This window comes from Bombina bombina, chromosome 6 (assembly GCF_027579735.1).
Source record: "Bombina bombina isolate aBomBom1 chromosome 6, aBomBom1.pri, whole genome shotgun sequence".
Taxonomy (NCBI): domain Eukaryota; kingdom Metazoa; phylum Chordata; class Amphibia; order Anura; family Bombinatoridae; genus Bombina; species Bombina bombina.
Window position 1 is genome coordinate 200,428,646 of NC_069504.1, and position 22,372 is coordinate 200,451,017.

The window sequence follows — 22,372 nt, forward strand, 5'->3', positions numbered from 1 at the left end:
CCTCCTGCTCCAGCATCTTCAGCCACGTCAACCAGTGCTGTCCTCCTTGCCCCCTCTCAACCATCCTCCACTCAGTCTCTCTTACGTAGCAGTTCCTGGTCATCTGCCCACAGTCAGGTGTCTGTCAAGGACATGTTTGAGCGTAAGAAGCCAATTTCTAAAAGTCACCCCCTTGCCCGGCGTCTGACAGCTGGCTTGTCTGAACTCTTAGCCCGCCAGCTTTTACCATACAAGCTGTTGGAGTCTGATGCATTTAAAAAATTTGTATCTATTGGGACACCACAGTGGAAGGTACCTGGCAGAAATTTCTTTTCACAAAAGGCAATCCAAAACCTGTATCCTGTGGTGAGAATGGAAGTTATGGCATGTCTGGCACACAGAGTTGGGGCAAGGGTCCATATGACCATGGATAGCTGGTCTTCAAAGCATGGTCAGGGCAGGTATATCACCTACACTGCACATTGGGTAAACCTGCTGACTTCTGACAAGCATGGAATGCGTTGCTCTGCAGAAGAGTTGGTGACACCGCCACGACTTGCAGGCAGGCCTGCTGCTACCTCCTCTACTCCTCCTACTCCATCCTCTTCCCTAACCTCTTCCTCGGCTGAGTTCTCTTCAACTTCTGCTTCTTGCTCCACATCTATGGCACCCCCCAGCTCCCCAGGTACTATTTTACATCCCGTGTACGGCAGTAGAGGCACAGTCAGACAGCATGCATCGGCACCCGGGGTCAGCCAGACAACACACCGACCCCCATCAATGCATGCTGTTGCCACCACCAGAATGCCGTCATCGCAGATCTCAGCAGTGTGGAATTTTTTTTGTGTGTCTGCCTCTGACAACAGCGATGCCATTTGCAACCTGTGCCAAAAGAAACTGAGTCGTGGGAAGTCCAACAGCCACCTAGGTACAACTGCTTTGCGAAGGCACATGGTCTCCCATCACAAAGGCTGATGGGAAGAACACATGAGTAGAAGCAGCACACAAAGTGAAAGCCGCCCTCCTCCTCCTGCTCCAGCATCTTCAGCCACGTCAACCAGTGCTGTCCTCCTTGCCCCCTCTCAACCATCCTCCACTCAGTCTCTCTTACGTAGCAGTTCCTGGTCATCTGCCCACAGTCAGGTGTCTGTCAAGGACATGTTTGAGCGTAAGAAGCCAATTTCTCAAAGTCACCCCCTTGCCCGGCGTCTGACAGCTGGCTTGTCTGAACTCTTAGCCTGCCAGCTTTTACCATACAAGCTGGTGGAGTCTGATGCTTTCAAAAAATTTGTATCTATTGGGACACCACAGTGGAAGGTACCTGGCAGAAATTTATTTTCACAAAAGGCAATCCCAAACCTGTACTCTGTTGTGAGAAAGGAAGTTATGGCATGTCTGGCACACAGCGTTGGGGCAAGGGTCCATATGACCACGGATAGCTGGTCTGCAAAGCATGGTCAGGGCAGGTATATCACCTACACTTCGCATTGGGTAAACCTGCTGACTTCTGACAAGCATGGAATGCGTGGCTCTGCAGAAGAGTTGGTGACACCGCCACGACTTGCAGGCAGGCCTGCTGCTACCTCCTCTACTCCTCCTACTCCATCCTCTTCCATAACCTCTTCCTCGGCTGAGTCCTCTTCGACTTCTGCATCTTGCTCCACATCTATGGCACCCCCCCAGCTCCCCAGGTACTATGCTACATCCCGGGTACGGCAGTGTCACGCCGTCTTGGGGTTGACTTGCCTGAAAGCGGAGAGTCACACCGCACCAGCACTCCTGACCGCCCTGAACGCACAGGTGGATCAGTGGCTGACTCCGCACTAACTGGAGATTGGCAAGGTTGTTTCTGACAATGGAAGTAATTTGGTGGCGGCATTGAAATTGGGCAAGTTGACACATGTGCCGTGCATGGCACATGTGTGTAATCTGATTGTACAACGATTTGTCCATAAGTTCCCAGGCTTACAGGACGTCCTGAAGCAGGTCAGGAAGGTGTGTGGCCATTTCAGTCGTTCCTACACGGCCATGGTGCACTTGTCTGATATCCAGCGTCGAAACAACCTGCCAGTGAGGCGCTTGATTTGCGACAGCCCGACACGGTGGAATTCAACACTCCTAATGTTTGACCGCCTGCTCCAACAAGAAAAAGCTGTTAATGAGTATTTGTATGACCGGGGTGCTAGGACAGCCTCTGGGGAGCTGGGGATATTTTTGCCAAATTACTGGATGCTCATGCGCAATGCCTGTAGGCTCATGCGTCCTTTTGAGGAGGTGACAAACCTTGTCAGTCAAACCGAAGGAACCATCAGCGAAATCATTCCATTTGTTTTCTTCCTGGAGCGTGCCCTTTGAAGAGTGCTGGATCAGGCCGTAGATGAGTGTGAAGAGGAAGAGTTGTGGTGTCCATCACCCCCACAAACCGCCTTATCAGCATCGCTTGCTGGACCTGCGGCAACGCAGGAAGAGGATTGTGAGGAAGAGGAGTCAGAGGAGGAATGTGGCTTTGAGGAGGAGAAAGACAGAGCACAACAGGAATCCCAAGATGCTCGTTGTTGTCACCTCTCTGGTACCCGTGGTGTTGTACGTGGCTGGGGGGAAGAAGATACCCTCAGTGAGATCAGTGAGGAGGAGGAACGGGATATGATTAGCTCGGCATCCAACCTTGTTAAAATGGGTTCTTTCATGCTGTCGTGCCTGTTGAGGGACCCTCGTATAAAAAAGCTGAAGGAGAACGACCTGTACTGGGTTTCCACTCTCCTTGACCCCCGGTATAAGCATAAAGTGCCTGAAATGTTACCAAATTCCCGCAAGTCAGAAAGGATGGAGCATTTTAAGAATAAATTAAAAACTATGCTTTACACAGCGTATAAGGGTGATGTCACAGCACCACCGGAATGTAACAGTGGAAGAGATTAAATAAATCCTCCTCCTCCCACGAACACGGCGGCAAGGACAGGATGCTTTCCTGATGTCTTGATGATGGAGGACATGTGTACCTTTTTAACTCCCATGCATCCCCAGAGCCTTTCGGGATCCAGCCTCAGAGAAAGACTCAACCAACAGGTAGCAGACTACCTAGCTTTAACTGTGGATCTTGACACTCTCAGGAGCGATGGACCCCTTGACTACTGGGTGTGCAGGCTTGACTTGTGGCCTGAGCTATCCTAATTTGCAATGGAACTTCTGGCCTGCCCTGCTTGAAGTGTCCTGTCCGAAAAGACTTTCAGTGCAGCAGGAGGTTTTGTCACTGAGAAGAGAAGTCGCTTAGGTCAAAAAAGCCTTGACTATCTCACTTTTATAAAAATGAATGAGGGCTGGATCCCAAAGGGACTGACATTGGGCGATACATTTGATTAAAAAAGGCCTGATGATGAGATGAGCTGGCTTGGGCTACAACTGGTACACAGGCTGGCCTTTTTTTTTTTCTTATAAAGCCGGATGACTTGCTTGACTTATCCGCCAACAACTAGTGTTCAAGCCACAAGCTTAGAGGGCACTTTATAAATGTTTTACAAACATTAATTGTTCTGGCCACTGCTACATCATTTGCTACAACTTTACCCAAATTTTTCAGCCATTTGTACATTCCTAATTTTTCTGGCCTCTGCTGCTGCTCTGTGGGTACAAAACTCAAATAAAAAAATAAGGCACATAACAGTGATTAAACTGTTACGAATAGTACAACTTAACAGTGCACACCACTTACATCTGGTGGACCATTAAATTGCACGCGCAGTGCCCCAAATGTGAAGTAGGAGAACCGACCAAGCATTTTTATCCATCTCTTGGTTGCTCTAAATTATCTCTGTGTTCCATCTATGCCATACCTGTACTCTATTGTGCAAAAGGGTGGCATATGTGATGTTTCATGCTGTTGTGCCTGTTGCGGTTCGTGGCCCATGGTATAAAAAGGCTGAAGGAGAACGACCTGTAATGGGTGCCCCAGCAAATTTTTAGAAAAATTTTCCCGGTTCCTCTCAATTATCTCCAGGTTTCTAAAATGGATGCGATACCTGTACTCGCTTGTGCAAAAGGATGGCATATGTGGTGTTTCTTGCAGTTGTTTCTGTTGAGGGTGCTGGACCCTTTTCTAAAAATGCTGAAGGAGAACGACCTGGAGTGGGTGTCCAAGCATGGTTTTTTGGGCAATTTCACGTTTCCAAACAATTATCTCTGGGTTTCAAAAATCAATGCCGTAACAGTACTCTATTGCTCAAAAGGATGCCATATGTCCTCTTTACTGCTGTTGTTTCATATGCGGGTCCTGGACTCTCTTATAAAAAGGCTGAAGTAGAAAGAAGTGTCCTAGGTGTACAATCATGTTTTTGGTTAAATTTCCCGGTTCCAACAAATTATCTCTGGGTTTCTAAAATCAATGCTTTACCTGTACTCCATTGTTCAAAAGGATCCCATATGTCCTCTGTCCTGCTGGTGTTTCTGTTGAGGGTCCTGGACCCTGTTATAAAATGGCTGAAGCAGAAAGAAGTGTACTGTGTGTCCATCCAAACCTTTTTGTGATTCAAATTCCAGGTTGCAAAAAATTATCTCCCAAACTCTATTGTTTAAAAGGATGCCATATGTTCTCTTTTCTGCTGGTGTTTTTTTTAGGGTCCTGGAACCTCTTAAAAAAGGCCTAAGGAGAAAGAAGTGTACTGGGTGTCCACTCAATGTATATTTCTATTTCCCATTTGCCAAAAATTATCTCTGGGTTTGTAAAATCAATGCTGTACCTGTACTCTTTTGTTCAAAAGGATGCCATATGCCCTATTTCCTGCTGGTGTTTTGTTTGAGGGTCCTGGACGCTCTTATAAAAAGGCCTAAGGAGAAAGAATTGTACTGGGTGTCCACTCAATGTATTTTTCTATTTCCAATTTGCCAAAAATTATCTCTGGGTTTGTAAAATCAATGCTGTACCTGTACTCTATTATTCAAAAGGATGCCATATGTCCTCTTTCCTTCTGGTGTTTTGTTTGAGGGTCCTGGACCCTCTTATAAAAAGGCCTAAGGAGAAAGACGTGTACTGGTTGTCCATCGAATCATTTGTTTGATTCAAATTCCCGGTTGCAACAAATTATCTCCGGGTTTCTAAAATCAATGCCTTTCCTATATTCTTTTTTTCAAAAGGATGCCATATGTCCTTGTTACTGCTGCTGGTTTTGTTGAGGGTCCTGGAGCCTCTGCTAAAAAGGCCTAAGGATAAATAAGTGTACTGGGTGTCTATTCAATGTTTTTTTTAGATTTCCCGGTTGTAACAAATTATCTCTGTGTTTCTAAAATGAATGCCTTTCCTGTAATCTATTTTTCAAAAGGATGACATATGTCCTATTTCATGCTGTTGTTTCTGTTGAGGGTCCGGGACCCTCTTATAAAAAGGCCTAAGGATAAAGAAGTGTACTGGTTGTCTAATCAATTTTCTTTTAGATTTCCCGGTATCAACAAATTTTCTCTGGGTTTCTAAAATCAATGCTTTTCCTGTAATCTATTTTTCAAAAGAATGCAATATGTCCTCTTTCCTGATGGTGTTTTGTTTGAGGGTCCTGGAGCCTCTGCTAAAAAGGCCTAAGGAGAAAGAAGTGTACTGGGTGTCTATTCAATGTTTTTTTAGATTTCCCGGTTGCAACAAATCATCTCTGGGTTTCTAAAATCAATGCCCTTCCTGTAATCTATTTTTCAAAAGGATGCCATATGTCCTCTTTCATGCTGTTATTTCTGTTGAGGGTCCTGGAGCCTCTGCTAAAAAGGCCTAAGGAGAAAGAAGTGTACTGGGTGTCTATTCAATGTTTTTTTAGATTTCCCGGTTGCAACCAAATATCTCTGGGTTTCTAAAATCAATGCCTTTCCTGTAATCTATTTTTCAAAAGGATGCAATATATCCTCTTTCCTGATGGTGTTTTGTTTGAGGGTCCTGGAGCCTCTGCTAAAAAGGCCTAAGGAGAAAGAAGTGTACTGGGTGTATAATCAATTTTTTTTTATTTCCCGGTTGCAACAAATTATCTCTGGGTTTCTAAAATCAATGCCTTTCATGTAATCAATTGTTCAAAAGGATGCTATATGTCCTCTTTCATGCTGTTGTTTCTGTTGAGGCTCCGGGACCCTCTTATAAAAAGGCCTAAGGAAAAAGAATTGTACTGGGTGTCTAATCAATGTTTTTTTATATTTCACGGTTGCAACAAATTATCTATGGGTTTCTAAAATCAATGCCTTTCATGTAATCTATTTTTCAAAAGGATGCAATATGTCCTCTGTCCTGATGGGGTTTTGTTTGAGGGTCCTGGAGCCTCTGCTAAAAAGGACTAAGGAGAAAGAAGTGTACTGGGTGTCCATCGAATCATTTTTTTTAATTCAAAATCCCGGTTGCAACAAATTATCTCCGGGTTTCTAAAATCAATGCCTTTCCTATAATCTTTTTTTCAAAAGGATGCCATATGTCCTCTTTCCTGCTGCTGGTTTTGTTGAGGGTCCTGGAACCTCTGCTAAAAGGCCTAAGGATAAAGAAGTGTACTGGGTGTATATTCAATGTTTTTTTAGATTGCCCAGTTGCAAAAAATTATCTCTGGGTTTCTAAAATCATTGCCTTTCCTGTACTCTATTTTTATAAAGGATGCCATATGTCCTCTTTCATGCTCTCCCACCTGTTGTTTCTGTTGAGGTTCCAGGACCCTCTTATAAAAAGGCCTAAGGATAAAGAAGTGTACTGGGTGTCCAATCATTGCTTTTTTCTTTTTCCCTGTTCATATAAATTATCTCAGGGATTCTAAAATCAATGCCTTAAATGTAATCTATTGTTCAAAAGAATGCCATATGTCCTCTTTCCTTTTTTTTTTTTTCTTTTTTTTTTTCGGTATTTTTGTTTATTTTAGAAAATGTAATGCACTTATAGGTTAACAAAGATTATGACTTTGCACACTGCCATTTTCCATGCAGCATTTTGACATGTCGTGTGATATGACTAGAAGAATGGTATGTTTTGAATCTGCTGAGCATAATAATAATAATAATAATAATAAAAAAAAAAAATTTAATTTAACTTGCATTACTAACTGAAGCATTACTTCAGGAGTCAGGCATGGTCCTCCTAGGTAGTGGTTGTTAGCAGATTATTTTCACTGAAAATTGCAATTGCCACAGCGTGCATAAAATGTGCGTCACCAGTCTCCAAATCTTACCTTTTTAATGCCAATTGATATTGCCACAGCTGGAACAACAGTAAATAACATGTGCGTCACCACAGTCTCCAAAGCTGTTGTCAGATGTATACAAAAACACTGATAAAGTATTCCTTTCGGGGCGCAAAGAGATGGCTACCGGAACACTCCAGTAACTTCCCAAGAGTCGCTGTCTTGTGTTTCTGGTGATGTTGGAGACATCTGTGTAGTGTACAGGGAGGCCCAAAATCCTCTCCATCTCTGTGCACCACAGGACAGGACGTCCTTGTCATCCATAAGCACAGGAAATTGCTGGCATTTTCCTTGCTTCAAGTTCAGCTTTTGTGGTGATAGTACAGACTTTAATAAACTTTGGTTTCCTACCATACTCAAGACAATCTTGTAGTTACAGCTTCGGACTTGCTGTGGGAAACAGTGGCCTGTCCATACCAGGAAGATGATTTAGACAGAAGTAACAAGCTCTGCTTTCAGGTGACACATGTTTAGCGTCAATAATCAAAGGGGTTGCGTGCAGAATATGGCAGATGGCCCCTAATTCACATGTTTGTCCAGAGCCACAACATTTGCAAACAGCCAGAAGAAAGGTCGGTTCTCACCAGCCTTAAGTTGCGCTTCATTTACCAAATGCTGATATTCAAAAAATAGACAAACAGTGCCTTAAAAAAGACATTTGCGATATGGATTCACCAGAGCAAGGTCATTGCAAGTACTTCCCACGATAACAAAATTAAAATGCCACAACTCCGCAATCTTCCCCTTCACATTATTATTGTCACACTCCATTGTACTCCTATGCCCAGCTCCCTGCTCTTGTTTTTGTTGAGGGTCCTGGAGCCTCTGCTAAAAAGGCCTATGGATAAAGAAGTGTACTGGGTGTCTATTCAATGTTTTTTTAGATTTCCCGGTTGCAACAAATTATCTCTGTGTTTCTAAAATCAATGCCTTTCCTGTAATCTATTTTTCAAAAGGATGCCATATGTCCTCTTTCATGCTGTTGTTTCTGTTGAGGCTCTGGGACCCTCTTAAAAAAAGGCCTAAGGATAAAGAAGTGTACTGGGTGTCCAATCAATGTTTTTTTTTATTTCCCGGTTCAGATAAATTATCTCTGGGATTCATAAATCAATGCCTTACCTGTAATCTATTATTCAAAAGGATGCCATATGTCCTCTTTCATGATGTTATTTCTGTTGAGGCTCTGGGAGCCTCTTATAAAAAGGCCTAAGGATAAAGAAGTGTACTTGGTGTCCAATCAATGTTTTTTTTCTATTTCCAGGTTCATATAAATGATCTCTGGGATTCTAAAATCAATGCCTTAACTGTAATCAATTGTTCACAAGGATGCCATATGTCCTCTTTCCTGCTGCTGGTTTTGTTGAGTGTCCTGGAGCCTCTGCTAAAAAGGCCTAAGGATAAATAAGTGTACTGGGTGTCTATTCAATGTTTTTTTAGATTTCCCGGTTGTAACAAATTATCTCTGTGTTTCTAAAATTAATGCCTTTCCTGTAATATATATTTTTAAAAGGATGCCATATGTCCTCTTTCAAGCTGTTGTTTCTGCTGAGGCTCCGAGACTCTCTTATAAAAAGGCCTAAGGATAAAGAAGTGTACTGGGTGTCCAGTCAATGTTTTTTTTCTATTTCCCGGGTCATATAAATGATCTCTGGGATTCTAAAATCAATGCCTTAACTGTAATCAATTGTTCACAAGGATGCCATATGTCCTCTTTCATGCTGTTGTTTCTGTTGAGGCTCCGGGACCCTCTTACAAAAAGGCCTAAGGATAAAGAAGTGTACTGGGTGTCCAATCAATGTTTTTTTTTTATTTCACAGTTGCAAAACAATTATCTATGGCTTTCTAAAATCTATGCCTTACCTGTCATCTATTGTTCAAAAGGATGCCATATGTCCTCTTTCCTGCTGTTGTTTTTGTTGAGGGTCCGGAAAACTATTCTAAAAAGGCCGAAGGAGAATGACCTGTACTGTACTGGGTGTCCAATCATGTTTTTGTTTTCAATTTCACGGTTCATAATAAATATTGCCGTGTAACTAAAATCAATGCCATACCTGTACTCTGTTGTTCAAAAGGATGGCATATGTGGTGTTTCATTCTGTTGTGGTTGTTGAGGGTTGTGGCCGTGGGACAGCGTATAAAACGGCTGAAGGAGAACAACCTGTTCAGCCTTGCTCCACTTTTTAGGCAGGCCAGCTCTTTGCATACATGCCCACAGACTCTGTAATGCATGCCTCTTTTAGGGAGTGGTGCAGCCATAATGCAGGGTCAGAACCTCTGCCTGCAACTGTTATACTCGATTTTGCGAAAGGAAGTAACCTTACCATGGTTCCCTGCACGCATGTATTGTTGTTATATTTTGGTGAGGCTAATCATGATGGCCATGTAGACCACCACCGAGAGTCCTGGAAGTAACAGGGATGAGATGAAAGTGCTAAGAATAGTACTACTTGAAACAACCGAGTTAGCCATGGGTGTTAATCCAAGACCGCTTGGATTTATTTTTGTTTTGGGTGCGGCTAATCATGCAGGCCATATAGAGCTGCCACCATTCAGTGTTGTATCAGCTATTAAACTAACAAGAACTGTACTATCAAAATACAGCCAATGAAGGGCCTATGAAGACTGAGCAAAGGTTGGATTGTAGTATTTTGTTTGGCTAATCATGATGGCCATGTAGACCACCCGTAACAGGGATGAAAGTGCTAAGAATAGTACTAATAGAAACAACTGAGTTAGCCATGGTTGTTAGTCTAAGACCACTCGGCTTTTTTGGGGGGATTGAAGGCCAGATAGACCTGCCACCATTTGGTGTTGTAACAGGTATTAAACTGCAAAGAACAGTACTACTTAACACAACCTACTTACCATGGGTCCCAGAGGATATGTTTGGTTAGTATATTTTGTAAGGGTAATCATGCAGGCCATATAGACCTCCACGGATAGGGTGAGTATAAGTAACAGCTATTAAAATGCTAAGGACATTACTAATTAACACAACATAGTTACCATGGGTCGCAGACCAAGAGCAAATGTCTTATTATTATATTGTGTATGGGTAATCATCCAGGCCGTATAGACCTCACCAAATAGGGGGAGTTACAGAGATTAAAGTGCTAAGAATGGTAGTACTTAAAACACAACCTAGTTAAAATGGGTACCAGACCGCATGTCTTATTATTATATTTTTTCAGGGTAATCAGGCAGGCCATATAGACCACCCCCGATAGGGGGGGGGTAACAGGGATTAAAGTGCTAAGAAAAGTACTAATTAACACAAGCTAGTTATCATGGGTCCAACACCGTGTGTCTTGATGTTATACTTTGTCAGGGTAATCATGCAGGCCATATAGACCTCTCTTGATAGGGGGAGTAACAGGGATTACAGTTATAAGAATAGTACTACTTAAACACAACCTAATTACCATGGGTCCGAGACCAGATGTTTTCTTATTATACTTTGCCAGGCTAATCATGCAGGCCATAGAGAGCTCCAACAAAAGGGGGGGGAAGAGGGATTCAAGTGATAAGAAAAGTTTTACTTAACACAACAAAATTACCATGGGTCCCAGACCGCGTGTCTTGTTGTTATACTTTGTCAGGGTAATCATAACCGCCATATAGACCTCCACCAATAGGGGGAGTTACAGGGCTGAAAGTGCGAAGAATAGTACTACTTAACACAACCTAGTTGGGTTCAAGACCGCATGTTAAATTATTAGACTTTATCAGGGTAATTATATATCTAAAAAATCTATCTATTTCTCTTCTATCGATTCTATCTAACTATCAATCTTTGTATATCTATCTATCCTATCTGTCCGGGATGTTTTGAGACAGCCACTTGTGTTTCTGACAAATTTGCAGCAGGAGGACAGAACAATCATCTTCTTCCATCTCCCGGTTCCAAAAATGAAGGCCATATAGACCTCATCCGATAGGGGGAATAATAGGTTGTAGTAAAATGTTAAGAATAGTACTACTTAACACACCACGGGTCACAGACCGCATGTCTTATTGTTATACTCTGTCAGGGAAATTATATATATTTCAAATCGATTTATTTATATGTAGATTGCATCTATTGATCGATGTAATTCGTATCTATAAAAAATGTATATTACATATTTTGGGTGATGTCATTCATATCTATAAAATGTATATTGCATCTTTGATTCGATAACATTCGTATCTATCAAATGTATATTGCATCTATTGATCAATGTAATTCATATCTATCGAATGTATGTTGCATCTATTGAGCTATGTACAGTGTATCGATCATATGTATATTGCATCAATTGAGCTATGTAATCTCTATGTATCTATCTCGTGGTTGTGCAAGTGGACTGTTTGCGGTTGATTGCGGTGCGTAACACTTGGAGTTTGCTCTGTCACTGTGATGCGGCCGTAACCCTTACACTACCTGATAGATACGACATCATAACTGATGTTTTAAAGCACGTTATTGCAAACAATTTGGGAATGTTAGTTGATTTAGGCCCTTTATGGGTTAAAAGCAGACTCTGCATAAACTATGTAATTTTCCATGGGAGTTTTACCATGGATCCCCCTCCAGCATGCCACAGTCCAGGTGTTAGTACCCTTGAAACAACTTTTCCATCACTATTGTGGCCAGAAAGAGTCCTTGTAGGTTTTAAAGTTTGCCTGCCTATTGAAGTCAATGGCGGTTCGCAGGTTCACGAACAATACCGGAAGTTCGAGTCCGCCGCTCGCGAACCGAAATTTTTAGGTTTGCGACATCACTAATGATGACTACCCTAGTGTTGCGATTACTAATAATATTGATTTATTTGCATTTAACATGTTAATATAATTTTGTATTATATTTATTTATTTTTTAAATCTCTAAGGCCTAGATTTGGAGTTCGGCGGTAAAAGGGCTGTTAACGCTCCGCGGGCTTTTTTCTGGCCGCACCATAAAATTAACTCTGGTATCGAGAGTTCAAACAAATGCTGCGTTAGGCTCCAAAAAAGGAGCGTAGAGCATTTTTACCGCAAATGCAACTCTCGATACCAGAGTTGCTTACGGACGCGGCCGGCCTCCAAAACGTGCTCGTGCACGATTCTCCCATAGGAAACAATGGGGCTGTTTGAGCTGAAAAAAAACCTAACACCTGCAAAAAAGCAGCGTTCAGCTCCTAACGCAGCCCCATTGTTTCCTATGGGGAAACACTTCCTACGTCTGCACCTAACACCCTAACATGTACCCCGAGTCTAAACACCCCTACCCTTACACTTATTAACCCCTAATCTGCCGCCCCCGCTATCGCTGACCCCTGCATATTTTTTTTAACCCCTAATATGCCGCTCCGTAAACCGCCGCCACCTACGTTATCCCTATGTACCCCTAATCTGCTGCCCTAACATCGCCGACCCCTATATTATATTTATTAACCCCTAATCTGCCCCCCTCAACGTCGCCGACACCTGCCTACACTTATTAACCCCTAATCTGCCGAGCGGACCTGAGCGCTACTATATTAAAGTTATGAACCCCTAACCCGCCTCACTAACCCTATCATAAATAGTATTAACCCCTAATCTGCCCTCCCTAACATCGCCGACACCTAACTTCAATTATTAACCCCTAATCTGCCGACCGGAGCTCAACGCTATTCTAATAAATGTATTAACCCCTAAAGCTAAGTCTAACCCTAACACTAACAACCCCCTAAGTTAAATATAATTTTTATCTAACGAAATAAATTAACTCTTATTAAATAAATGATTCCTATTTAAAGCTAAATACTTACCTGTAAAATAAATCCTAATATAGCTACAATATAAATTATAATTACATTGTAGCTATTTTAGGATTAATATTTATTTTACAGGCAACTTTGTAATTATTTTAACCAGGTACAATAGCTATTAAATAGTTAAGAACTATTTAATAGTTACCTAGTTAAAATAATTACAAAATTACCTGTAAAATAAATCCTAACCTAAGTTACAATTAAACCTAACACTATACTATCATTAAATTAATTAAATAAACTACCTACAATTACCTACAATTAAATCTAACACTACACTATCAATAAATTAATTAAACACAATTCCTACAAATAAATACAATTAAATAAACTAGCTAAAGTACAAAAAATAAAAAAGAACTAAGTTACAGAAAATAAAAAAATATTTACAAACATAATAAAAATATTACAACAATTTTAAACTAATTACACCTACTCTAAGCCCCCTAATAAAATAACAAAGCCCCCCAAAATAAAAAATTCCCTACCCTATTCTAAATTAAAAAAGTTACAAGCTCTTTTACCTTACCAGCCCTGAACAGGGCCCTTTGCGGGGCATGCCCCAAGAATTTCAGCTCTTTTGCCTGTAAAAGAATAAATACAATACCCCCCCCCCCAACATTACAACCCACCACCCACATACCCCTAATCTAACCCAAACCCCCCTTAAATAAACCTAACACTAAGCCCCTGAAGATCTTCCTACCTTGTCTTCACCATACCAGGTTCACCGATCCGTCCTGAAGAGCTCCTCCGATGTCCTGATCCAAGCCCAAGCGGGGGCTGAAGAGGTCCATGATCCGGTCAAAGTCTTCATCCAAGCGGGGCAGAAGAGGATCTTCCATCCGATTGAAGTCATCATCCAGGCGGCATCTTCTATGGTCTTCCATCCGGAGCGAAGCGGCAGGATCCTGAAGACCTCCAGCGCGGAACATCCATCCGGACCGACGACTGAACGACGAATGACTGTTCCTTTAAGGGACGTCATCCAAGATGGCGTCCCTCGAATTCCGATTGGGTGATAGGATTCTATCAGCCAATCGGAATTAAGGTAGGAATTTTCTGATTGGCTGATGGAATCAGCCAATCAGAATCTAGTTCAATCCGATTGGCCGATCCAATCAGCCAATCAGATTGAGCTCGCATTCTATTGGCTGATCGGAACAGCCAATAGAATGCGAGCTCAATCTGATTGGCTGATTGGATCAGCCAATCGGATTGAACTTGATTCTGATTGGCTGATTCCATCAGCCAATCAGAAAATTCCTACCTTAATTCCGATTGGCTGATAGAATCCTATCAGCCAATCGGAATTCGAGGGACGCCATCTTGGATGACGTCCCTTAAAGGAACAGTCATTCGTCGTTCAGTCGTCGGTCCGGATGGATGTTCCGCGCTGGAGGTTTTCAGGATCCTGCCGCTTCGCTCCGGATGGAAGACCATAGAAGATGCCGCCTGGATGATGACTTCAATCGGATGGAAGATCCTCTTCTGCCCCGCTTGGATGAAGACTTTGACCGGATCATGGACCTCTTCAGCCCCCGCTTGGGCTTGGATCAGGACATCGGAGGAGCTCTTCAGGACGGATCGGTGAACCTGGTATGGTGAAGACAAGGTAGGAAGATCTTCAGGGGCTTAGTGTTAGGTTTATTTAAGGGGGGTTGGGGTTAGATTAGGGGTATGTGGGTGGTGGGTTGTAATGTTGGGGGGGGGGTATTGTATTTATTCTTTTACAGGCAAAAGAGCTGAAATTCTTGGGGCATGCCCCGCAAAGGGCCCTGTTCAGGGCTGGTAAGGTAAAAGAGCTTGTAACTTTTTTAATTTAGAATAGGGTAGGGAATTTTTTATTTGGGGGGGCTTTGTTATTTTATTAGGGGGCTTAGAGTAGGTGTAATTAGTTTAAAATTGTTGTAATATTTTTATTATGTTTGTAAATATTTTTTTATTTTCTGTAACTTAGTTCTTTTTTATTTTTTGTACTTTAGCTAGTTTATTTAATTGTATTTATTTGTAGGAATTGTGTTTAATTAATTTATTGATAGTGTAGTGTTAGGTTAATTGTAGGTAATTGTAGGTAGTTTATTTAATTATTTTATTGATAGTCTAGTGTTAGGTTTAATTATATCTTAGGTTAGGATTTATTTTACAGGTAAATTTGTTATTATTTTAACTAGGTAACTATTAAATAGTTCTTAACTATTTAATAGCTATTGTACCTGGTTAAAATAATTACAAAGTTGCCTGTAAAATAAATATTAATCCTTAAATAGCTATAATATAATTATAATTTATATTGTAGCTATATTAGGATTTATTTTACAGGTAAGTATTTAGCTTTAAATAGGAATAAGTTATTTAATAAGAGTTAATTTATTTCGTTAGATAAAAATTATATTTAATTTAGGGGGCTGTTAGTGTTAGGGTTAGACTTAGCTTTAGGGGTTAATACATTTATTAGAATAGCGGTGAGCTCCGGTCGGCAGATTAGGGGTTAATAATTGAAGTTAGGTGTCGGCGATGTTAGGGAGGGCAGATTAGGGGTTAATACTATTTATGATAGGGTTAGTGAGGCGGGTTAGGGGTTCATAACTTTATTATAGTAGCGGTGCGGTCCGCTCGGCAGATTAGGGGTTAATAAGTGTAGGCAGGTGTCGGCGACGTTGTGGGGGGCAGATTAGGGGTTAATAAATATAATATAGGGGTCGGCGATGTTAGGGGCAGCAGATTAGGGGTACATAGGGATAACATAGGTGGTGGCGATTTGCGGTCGGAAGATTAGGGGTTAATTATTTTAAGTAGCTGGCGGCGACGTTGTGGGGGGCAAGTTAGGGGTTAAGAAATATAATATAGGGGTCGGCGGGGTTAGGGGCAGCAGATTAGGGGTACATAAGTATAACGTAGGTGGCGGTCGGCAGATTAGGGGTTAAAAATTTAAATCGAGTGTCGGCGATGTGGGGGGACCTCGGTTTAGGGGTACATAGGTAGTTTATGGGTGTTAGTGTACTTTAGGGTACAGTAGTTAAGAGCTTTATAAACCGGCGTTAGCCAGAAAGCTCTTAACTCCTGCTATTTTCAGGCGGCTGGAATCTTGTCGTTAGAGCTCTAACGCTCACTTCAGAAACGACTCTAAATACCAGCGTTAGAAAGATCCCATTGAAAAGATAGGCTACGCAAATGGCGTAGGGGGATCTGCGGTATAGAAAAGTCGTGGCTGAAAAGTGAGCGTTAGACCCTTTAATCACTGACTCCAAATACCAGCGGGCGGCCAAAACCAGCGTTAGGAGCCTCTAACACTGGTTTTCATGGCTACCGCCGAACTCCAAATCTAGGCCTAAGTACCTAAATGTAATTGTGAACAAAATAATTGTTAGAATGTGATCTAGGCATGAACTAGGCATGCATGAGATCAAAGGGCCCAAATATGCTTTGGAAAAGGTAAGGCTAATCTGAAAAAAATGTTGTTTTATGTTTTTTAATTCTTCTAGTCATGGGAGTCCGAATATGTTTTCTAGAGGATGGAACAAAAAAATATAATGACACAAGCAAATAGTTAATAACTTAATTTAAAAAAAAAATTGATCCACTATTCACTCAAGTGGTTGTTCAGAATTATTTTTTTTTATGAAAAAAATGTGTTCAGGGTAGCAGGAGAAAAACTGGCATCAAATTAAACTTACATTTAGGGAAATGGCTCCTTTATTTTTATTTTGTAATTTGTGCTAGTGTTTTCCTGCAAAAAAAGAGGCAGCAGAAAAAAAGATGAAGATTTAAGAACAAATTAAACTACTCTCTCCTAAATGATAAGAATATGTATTGATTTATTTATTGCACATACTAGCCTGCTTTCCACAATGTAAGAAGCAGAAGTCAGCAGACCACTGCTTCTTACTTAAACTCTCCACAACCTGAGTTGGCAGATATAAATAAACTCAACACACTGGGTGAGAGAAGGGAGTGGCATTACACATTATGGGGCGTCCTACAAAGAAAAACTATTAAATATCGATTAGTTGTGCTAAAGCAGAAGGTGCATTAGGAATATTTTACATTCCTATGTTCTTCACATAGAGGAAAATATTCCTTTTATTTCATCTATACTATAATCGTGTTTTAAACGCATCCCTAGCCGATGCCAGTTGCGCACGCATCCTCAAAGGAATGATGGTTGCGCGAGGCAGCCAAAAGAATGTTGGCGGTACGTGCAGCCAAAAGAATCCACCTGGATGCAGCGTAGGCAAATAAAGCATTAAGAAAAAAAACATGCAACCACCCGGACGAAATAAAAAAAACATGTAACCGTCTGCACCAAATAACAAAAAAACAGCCCGCACAAAATAATAAAAAAACTTACCGCCCGAACGAAGTATTGCACAAAAAAAACCTAACCGACGTACGAAGTATTAACAAAAAGAAAACTAAGCAACCGCAAGAAATATTAACGAACACCTAAATCGCCAACCCACACATCGCGAAATAATAAAGTAATTAACCCCTAATCCCTAAATTAAATAGCACAAATAACATAATTAAACTATTAACCCATAAACTGCCAACACCACACAACGCAATAAACCTATTAACCTATTAACCCCTAAACCCCCAACCCCCCACATCACAATAAACCTAATTAACCTATTAACCCCTAAACCGTCAAACCCCTACATCGCAATACACCTAATTAACCCATTAACCCCTAATCCCCAAACCCCCACATCGCAATAAACCTAATTAAACTATTAACTCCTATTAACTCCTAAACTGCCAACCCCCTAAAATGCAGATAAATAATTTAATTAATAAGCCCTCTAACCTAACAACACTTTTTAAAATAAAAAATCCTAACATTAGTTTCAAAATAAAACCTAACATTAAATTACAAAAAAAATATAAAATTACAAACAAATAAAAAAGTCTAAAATTACAGAAAAAAATTAACAATGTTATAAAAATTAAAAAAATAAAATAAACCTAATCTAATACCCCTAAGAAAATAAAAAAAAAAAAAAAAACACCCCCTAATCTAAACTAAACTACAAAAAGCCCTTAAAAGGGCCTTTTGTAGGGCATTGCTCTAAGTTAAACAGCTGTTTTACATGTGAAAAAAATATTTAATCCCCCCTCAGTAAACCCCCTCACCCACCAAACCCCCAAAATAAAAAAAAACTAACACTAAAAAAAATAAACTACCCATTGCCCCTAAAGTGGCATCTGTATGGGTATTGCCCTTAAAAGGACATTCAACTCTTTTACTGCCCTTAAAAGTGCAATCAGCTCTTTTACAGCCCGAAAAACCCTAATCTAAAAAAAAACCAATACCCATAAGCTAAAAAAAGCCTAAGACTAAGCCCCAAATAGGTAGTCACTAAGTCCAGTGGATGTCTTCTTCCAGGTAGCTCAATCATCTTCTATCTTCATCCAGAGTGAAGAAGGCGCAGAGTGGAGCTGCAGAGTTGGCTTCCCTGATGCGCGGATCCGGAGCGGCGGTTCTCAGCGGTGGTGGTCCTCCTCAGCGGCATGGAGGCTCCTCTTCATGTGATCGTCTGTTGAACACTGAAGATTGAATGCAAGGTACTCTATATTTATTGGGGTACCTTGCATTCCTATTGGCTAAAATTTTGAAATCAGCCAATAGGATGAGAGCTACTGAAATCTTATTGGCTGATTTGAACAATGGGGCTGCGTTAGAAGCTGAACGCGGCTTTTTTGCAGGTGTTAGGTTTTTTTTCAGCTCAAACAGCCCCATTGTTTTCTATGGGGATATCGTGCATTAGCACGTTTTTTAAGCTGGCCGCGTCCGTAAGCACCGCTGGTATCTAGAGTTGCAGTGGCGTTAAATTTTGCTCTATGCTTCCTTTTTGGAGCCTAACACACTGAAAACCCAGCCATTCTGTGAACTCTAAATACCAGCGGTATTTAAAAGGTGCGGGAGAAAAAAAGCACGCGTAGCTAACGCACCCCTTTGGCCGCCAAACTCTAAATCTAGCCATATGAGTCTGTGCACATTTACACTTCAACAAAATATATTTTTTAAAGAACAAAGTAAATATGATAATCAAAGTAAATTGAAAAGTTTTTTTTTTTTTTTTTAACAATGCCTGCTCTATCTTAAAGGGACAGCCTACACCAGAATTGTTATTGTTTTAAAAGATAGCTAATCCCTTTTTTTTTTTTTTTTTTTTTAAATAATTTTTTATTGAGGTAAAATGGCAGACAGACACAAATCTATGGAAAGAAGCATCATGGCAACATGCCCGGTTGTCACATAACAAGATTTACACAGTTAATAATACAAGCATGTCATCACATCTGTAGGATCAAAGCACATCCTAACCCAAAGGTACATTTTCCAGCCATGAATATTACCTCATTTTACATAAATGTATTAACATAAGGACATATAACACAGAGCAAACATCTAGCATGAGATAAGCCTAATTGCAATGACCAAGTCGTGACCTATGCAGGCTTGCACTTGTCCTTGGTATCTTCAACAGAACGTATGATACAGATAATTTCAGTAATAAAGCATTTCAATCAGAGTGTTAACACTAAAGGCATTATATATTTTGTCATACACCCCCCCTAAAATATGCTAAAGTATGGGTGAGACATACTGCTATTGAGGTTTAACAGCCACTTTCGGGCTAAACATCCTAGAAATAAGTACTGTGGAAAACTTAGTAGGTAAAGGTACAGATGCCCTCTAGGACCCAACCTATTAGTGAATTCTATATAAACGCAGGGAGCCTATTAGAGCAATGATACACATTGCTGAACAGATCATTCTATTGAGAAATGTATATGAAAAATAAAAATTATTTGTTCAACTGGAGTCGATTGGAAATCAAGCGTATGCTCATTACAGTACATATAATTACTAACCGGGTAGTTATTGAACCGTTGTACCTAAAGCTACACACAGTTTATCCTCTAAATTAGCATAGGTGCCTATAGGTCTCATATGGTAAATACACGTCTTATGAGGGGTTATAGAAGCTAACCTCCATCTTGTGCTAAAACTGCCTTACAGCCTGAAGAGGTGACTCACAAATCTCCATAAGTTCATATATTTATACCAACGCCGTCCCCTCTAAACTTCCATAGTGCAATGCGTAATTAATACATTAGGGATAGCCAGGAAAGCATTGAAGGTACAAACTATTAGCCCCTTATTAAACCCTCTAGGGTATTATAGTCCACTCTTGTGTCTCACGTTACCCAGATATGCAAATTAAGGTGAAAATAGTACCACATTTGTATATTAACACCAATAGAGAAAACCAATTGAACATATACGTGTATGTGCACCCCCTCACAGAGCACAACATAATATCGCTAAGCTCCATTCATTATGACACATACCTATTTAAAATATACATGCTAATGGTAGCGGTCATGTTCGTATAATATGAGCTCGCATATAGCCTAAACAAATGGACAGTAAAGTTAACAGAGCTAACAATCTACCTTAAAAACTACCTAGTTGGCTATCAGGCTCTATGCCTAATATGATACGCTGCAATGAGGTGCACCTAAGATTCTTGTGAAGGCCTAACTTATGTTCTATGTTGAAAATGTCACTGAAAATGTCTCTCAAGCATAGCGTATATTTATAGACAGATGACCTATCTAATAGTGGGGACAGTATACCAGACTCATATTTCCAATCCACGAGTCCTTGTAGATACTTAATATGACCAGGGTATCCTAATAGCAAAGTCTTATGAGGACACTAAATCTGTAATCCTCCATGTGGCGTTCCGGCAACCTAGCCCACACCTTGCCTGTTGTAGGGACTTGTACTTATCCTGCCCAGAGGTCTGCAAAGTCTCACCGCACTCCAAGGAGTATCTGACACCGCTCTGACTCTGAGACCCGCTGGCAATCCAGGGCCCCAGAGCAATTGCCCCCGCCTCCACTCCCCACCAGAGAGCTGCCCGCATCTCCCCGGCTAGGGACCAGAGCAAACAGGGAGCCCGCACAGGGACTCTGCTTCACACTGACCTGCATATCTGTAGCAGCATGCGGGTCCCAGTCCTCCAGCTCATTGCTACAAAATTTAAAGTGTTCTGCGTTCACCTCACTCTTGCTCCCTGTTATCCTCTTCTTGTCTGTACCCCCCCCAGGAGGGTCCGGACCACAAAAGAAAAAGCCGGTATGCCGCTGTGCACAAATATCTGAGGTTGGAATCTCTTTTACTTGTATCGCCTCCGAGTCTTCCATTTCTGTATGAGGCCTTCATGAGACTCAGTTATCCCCATCTGCTCATGAGTGCGTCCCATAGAGTAAATAAGGCAGTCCAATTTAGCGTACATCAGATCCTCAAAGTCAGTCATCCAAGTCTGTATTGCCACATAGATCTCTTCCATGCTTAGTCGGGAGTTTGCAGCTTATTCCAAAGACTGCGATACAGCAGGGGTTCGCAATCTCCTGCCGGGGGGGGTTAATGGAGGAGGAGGCCTCAAAATAGATCCCAGTAAATTTGGGCTGCGTGATAATACAATAAAGGGCTCAAACGAAGCAGACTTCTGATATATGTTCGGTTCTGATGTTCAGAACCCTCTTGGTTCCCAATATTGTAGGTTATTTTAATAAAAATTTTCAGAAGGTAGGAGCAGCTCAAAATATGCGACCTAAGATGGCCGCTGCCCGGAAGTCCCCCCCATAGCTAATCCCTTTATTACCCGTTTCCCAGTTTTGCATAACCCACACATTTATAATAATATACTTTTAACCTCTGTGATTATCTTGTATCAAAGCCTCTGCAAACTGCCCCTTTTTTCAGTTCTTTTGACAGACTTGCAGTCTAGCCAATCAGTGCCTGCTCCCAAATAAGAAGGGGGGTGGAGGAGAGCACCAAATTAAGGCTGAGGAGGGAACTGTGAAAAAGTATGTAAGACTTTAGATAAAGGTATTAAAATTCCTGAAATTTATTACACAATAATGTTAAAAATATATCACAATGAGGTCCTCACAAAACAGATAACAAAATACAGTTCATGGATCCATGTTACAATAATCAAGAATAAAAGTTTAAACTTAAAAACAAATGAAGGATGATATAAAAGTGGCCTGTTAAGCCGATCCCAATGTAAAAGAGTATATATGTAAATATGTTCAAAGTGCACAATGAGTACTCCTGAAGTTACTGTCAGTTTTTGTATGTCCAAACACGTGATAAAAGATATTAAAAAATGTTGAAAAAAAGTTGAAAAAAATATTGAAAAAAATATATTCCAAAAATATAAATTGAAAAAACAGTGTCCTATCCTGTGTCCAATAGATGTAGATGTTGTGATGAAGAGAGATAGTGAAAAAAGTTGTGTGATGATGCAAAGATTCCACAAAAAAAGATGAACTGTTCCAAAAGTGTTAAAAAGCAAATAAAAAAACAATATCTTAAAAAACGTTTTAGAAAGCGCTTAGAAGAACTTA